A 6,000-nucleotide genomic window follows, 5' to 3' on the forward strand; every position below is an offset into this window, starting at 1 on the left:
GATTGATTGAACTGTAAGTTCGGTAGTACTCTGTAACTCTGTTCTAGCGTCGAATACGGGTTAGGGGTGTTACAACGTTTACGTCAGGTTGAATCTAATAAAGCTTCTAAATTTAGTTTGAATAGTGATAGGGTTCTGTGCTTCAAAGGTCGGGTTTGTGTGCCTAAGGCCGTGAATTACGATAGTCGATCTATAGGAAACACATAACAACCCTTACACTATACATCCTAGTGGGACTAAAATGTACCGTGATATTCAAGAACTGTACTGGTTCTCTGGTTTGAAACAGGAAGTGACTACTTTCATTTCTCATTGTTTGACGTGTCAGAAGGTCAAGGCTGAGAATCAATTGCCTTCAGGGTTGCTTTAGCTGATTAAAATTCCCCGGTAGAGTGAGAATGCGTAACAATGGATTTCGTTAATGAGTTACCTCTGACGTCTTTTAAGAAAGATTCAGCGTGGGTCATCGTTGATCAATTAACAAAGTCTGCTCATTTACTTCCAGTTAGAACCGATTATTCGCTATAGAAGTTAGCTAAACTTTATGTGTTTGAAATCGTGAGGTTACACAGGGTTCCGGTTTCGATTATCTCGGATAGGGATCCATATTTTACCTCTCGATTTTGGAAGAAATTGCATGAGGCTCTAGGTACTTGACAAGATTTCAGTACTGCGTATCATCCTAAGTCTGACAGACAATCTAAGCGAATTATTCAGATATTAGAGGAGAAGGAGCCTGCTAGTTTGTGTCAAGAATGAGCCTGCTGGTTCAATGGTTAAGTGTCTGTCTGTGACAGTGGTTCCGTGTTCGAGTCTTCGTATACGAAACAAAGAATGAGCCTGCTGGTTCAATGGTTAAGGATTTATTTTTGCACTTTCCGACTAAAGTGTGGATGTTTTTTTCAATTCTTCTCATTTTTGCTCTTCATATCTTTTCTTTTATTCTATTTTTTACGTTCTTCTCAGATTTCTCTTTTGTTTTGTCCATCCTGCGAAATTGCTAAGTTTGATTGCGATATGTCTTACTTTGGTGCATTTTACGGTAAAATTTGATCGATGGTTTTGTTAGATTGTGTTGTTGTGCGAATTGGAAAAAAATCGTCAAAATCCTGAGTTGTGGTTAATTTGTTGTTGTTGTGTTCTGCTACACTAGGGGGCTCAAGAGATGCCTAACGCTTCTCGTTTCACTTGGAAACCAAGTGTGTACTGGGAATTCATGGTAAGTAGACTTCCATTCGTTTGTGTAGTGAGTCAAAGGTTTCGACGAAAAAGTCGATTATTGTCGGTTGTGTTTTTACAAATGTTTTAGTGAATTGGATGTTCAGAACTTATTTTAGGCATGGAATTCGCATTGGGTGCTTCTACAACATTGTATAACTGGTGGGCACCGAAACCCTTTCTTTTGTTACATTTTTTCTCCGTAAAAAACGGGGCTGTCGATAGCACACAGGCTACCACACAGGTGTGTGCGCAAGTCGTGTGAGCCACACAGCCATATGAGAACTCGTGTGGTGGACCGTGTAATTCCATGGGTTCAGATTTGGGGTCATATAGGTACGTCACACGAGCGTATGTTAGACCATGTGTGAGAAGTGAAGTGTAGGGGTCACATGGGCAAGAGACACAAGTGTGTATCCAGACTATATAACTCATTGAGTTAGGATTTGTAGACATGTGGGTGAGTGTCCAGACCATGTGACTCATTGACTTGATAAATCAGGAGGCACGGGCAAGGGCATGGGCGTGTGCTGAGCCGTGTGAGGTACACGGGTTAGCACATGGGCGTGCGGCCAGGCCGTGTGACATATTGATTTGATAAATAAGGCAAACGGGTAACCACACGGTCGTGTGCTAGGCCTTGTGGAGAGACATGGGCCACCGTTCGGCGTGTGAGCCTAAATCGCCAATTTCTGTAATACCGTAATTATTGTTCGAGGTGAGTGCAGACTATTTGTAAGATAGGTATCACCCTATTGAGCTGGATGATCTACTTTATTGTGACTATAAACTAGTTCTATTTACACCCTGTTATTTTGGAATATGTGATTGTACCTACATTTGAAATACATATAGATATCTATTATCTGTTCTACATCTGCATTGGGCGGGAGTTATGAATTGAAGGAAGTGTTTTGTATTGATTTGGTGGTCAAACCACCCATAATTATGTCTGATCTAGTGGTGAGACTGTAAACACTACAACGTGTCATTCTGACACTATGATGTGTGTAGGGATGGATTATTATTATATACCTATTTGTGTGTAAGGTGGGTGGAGATGGTGTCTAGCAGTTAGGTAAGAAATTACATTTGTATCTTGTAACAGCTTGTTTTTTAGTACTGTCAGAAACAGTGGTGTCGGGACCACAATTTTGATGAATAATTTCGTATAATTGATATTTAAATTATACAAGTTAATACTAATTTTTATATTTAATTTTGATTTGATGATTTTAAACAAATGAATTAAAGGTTAGTGTAAGTGATTTAGTTCAAAAGTCAAGTCGTTATTGAAAACGAGATATTAGGACGTTGTTTCCGTAATATAAAATCGTAAATATTTTTATTAAATATTTACAGGGTCATATTATATGTTAATTGAAGTTGGGTCCGGTAATTTTGATGATTTATCACTTAATTGAGCTAAAAGGATTAAATTGTAAAAAATGTAAAAGTTAATTGCTAGATTTAAAATAGCAAAAGGACCAAAATAAAAATTAAACCACGGTAAAAAATTCCAAGCGGTGATAGCATGATTAAATCTACTAACTTTTGTGCTAATTTTTCATTTAGTCCTAATTAGTTTAGGAATTGGAAATAAGCTTGTTTAGTTAAAATTTAAAATAATCGAAGGACCAATTATGAAATTAAACCCTCCTTAATTTGAAATTATATCATTTGAGTAGATAATGGATGGTTTTGGGTTTTTATTTGATGAATTTTAAATGACTTATTAAAAGATAAAATTGGAATTAGATAAATAATGGTCTTCAAGTAAAATTAATAAAACATGAAAAAAATGTCTTCATCTTTTTCATTTTCTATACCGAAAAACCCTAGAAGCTACATGAGAAGCTACAATTTTCTTTGAGTTTTGATTTGGTAAGTGAAATCTTGCCGGTTTTTAGTAATTTTTATGTTTTTGAGCTTGTATTAGCTAAATCTAGCTAACTCGGGGATTAATTCGTAAAACTGTCAAATGTTTTGGATTATGCCATTGATGAAATTGTGTAATTTTTTAAGTTTTATGGTAGAATATTAAGCCTGGTTGCTAGATAAGACTATCTTGTAAAGTAATTTTTGGTAATTTTAATGTTTAAGGACCAAATCGTTAAAGTGATAAAATTATAAGGACTTGTTGTGTACTAATAGAAATTATGGGCTGTAGAGAGGCCTTATATAGTTCGACTAAACTTGATTTTTATGTGAAATTGGTTAAGTTGCATGTTTTGGGCTTAGAGACTAAATTGTATAAAAGTAAAATATTGGGGGAATTTTGTAAAAATGTAAAAATGACTTAATTGCATAAAATGAATTAATTTTTTGTTAGAATTTTTGAATTTAATGGAATTATTATTTTAGATCCTATACAAGTGGAAAATCGAGGAAGAAAGGAAATTACCAAATATCCATTGTACTTCGTTGTTGCTGCAGTTTAGTTTGGTAAGTGCGTATGTTTTAATTTTATTATATTTTTCAATTTATTATAGGAACTTAATAGCATAATATTGGATTATATTGATGTGTGTAATTGGAAATGGAAATAATGAATTGAAATGACATTGATCACTGATTAAGATACTATGAGTCGTTACTGCAAATCAATCTTGTAAGTTCATACATTTATTTATGATTCTAATAATCCTTATACTCTTTGTTAATATACTGTTATTGAATGTTATATTATATTCAAAATGAGATAGCGAATGTTACCCATTGATATACTGATTGTTGCCCGAATGAGCCATACCTACTGAAACGTATGCGCTTTCGAGCGATACCGACTAAATCTACTGAAATGTATGCACTTTTGAGCCATACCTACTAAATCTATTGAAACGTATGCGCTTTCAAGCGAACCTACTGGATCTATTGAAACGCATGTGCTTTTGAGCCATACTTACTGAATCTACTGAAGTGTAGGCGCTTTCGAGCCGTACTTACAGAATCTATTGAAAGGAATGCTCTATCGAGTAAAAGAATGTACTGGTATACTGAATAAATCTCAAAGAACGTTATCCACTGATATACTAAAAGAAGCTCAATCAAGCGGAATCTACTGATATACAGAGTAAAGCTCAAACGAGCCCTCTCCCCTGAATATACTAAACTACTGTAATTATTGTTAATTTATGATAAAGGTTACGTTTTAGGGAATTTTCAACATTTTGTTTTAATTGATTACTATGTTTAATTGGAAAAGTTTATCAACATATATATACAAATGAACTTACTAAGTTTTATTCAAGCTTAACTATATTTGTCTCATTTTGTAGATTACGTTTCGAAAGCTTAGAAGATCGGATCAACATAAGAAATCACACTATCCAGGAGAGCTTTGGTAGACTTTGTTCTAATTTGGTATATACGGCATGTACTAGGACCTCTTTGCATGTATGATATTGAATCCTAGTATGAGTAAGTTTACTTAAGTTTGTGTTATATGTTGTGACAGATGAAATTATGCATGTTTTATCTAAGTTTAAGTGTTAAGCAAAATGGTAGAAAAAGTTGACAATATGTGAGATTATGGTATGAAATGAATTGATGTTTTGATGTGTAACTATATCTTGTACATGCAATCTTGAAGATGAAATGTTATGAAATGATTTGTGGTGTCAATGATGGCACATTGGTTTGATATATAGGTTGAATCCATTGACATGTTTTGAATGTGTTTGAAGATGATTTTTAGCCTATGGAAATGTGTATCTGAATGTGTTAAAGCTTCTAGAAATTTTAGCTTTGAATTGTTCATTTTTGGGCTCACATGGCCTGGGACACGGGCTGTCACATGACCGTGTGTAGCACAAGGGTAACCCACATGGGTGGGTGCCCAGAGCATGGTTTTAAACAGTATAGGTGCAATTCTCACACTGGTAGACACACAGCTTGCGACACGACCATGTGAGGGTATTTCGAATGGTACACGGGTTGGCACACAGTCTGCAACACAGTCGTGTGATCCAAATAAGAGAGTTACATAGTCCATGCACACGGGCGTGTGATGTCGTACACGGGCATGTAGGTTAGCCACATGACCATATTTGGAGCCACACGGGCTGGACTCTATCACATGGCTTGGACACACGACCGTGTGACCCCTAACTTGAAAATTTTTGAATTTTTCCTGAAAGTTCTGATTTGTTCTGATTTGTTCTGATTTGGTCATTGATTGTTTGTAATTTATTTTTAGAGCTTTGAAAGCTCGATTTAAGACCCGAAACCGAATGATCTCATTTATATTGAATATTACTTGTATTTATGGAATTGAATTGATTATTGAATGTAAATCATATTAACTATTCCAACTTGACCGATAACATCTAGTATCCTATTCCGGCAACAAAAATGGGATATGGATGTTACATATCTCCTACCAAACTTGTGTCACATTAGCATCTGTAACTCATCTGCTACATATCAAGACAGTCTGTGTCCGAAACTGTCTTAAGTTACTAATCTGACTGGCAAGACTGAGTTGCTATTTGATCACTCAATAATATTTGAGCCATCATGCATATGCTAAATTGTTTATATTATATTCCAAATTGCAACACACTTACTATTTTGAATGAATTTCATGGAACTCTCAAGAATAGGTGGCCGACGGATGTGGGACTTAGTTATCTATCAAACTTAAATATATATATGTATGTGTGGGAATTTACTTCTTGGTTTTGTGTTTAACTTTAAAGATTTAACCATGTCTCTGGATAATGAATGCTTTCCTGTTTTAACTTTGGATTTGAAAGATTCGTTTTAAGTATATATGTATTT

This window comes from Gossypium hirsutum, chromosome D05, assembly GCF_007990345.1.
Source record: "Gossypium hirsutum isolate 1008001.06 chromosome D05, Gossypium_hirsutum_v2.1, whole genome shotgun sequence".
NCBI lineage: Eukaryota > Viridiplantae > Streptophyta > Magnoliopsida > Malvales > Malvaceae > Gossypium > Gossypium hirsutum.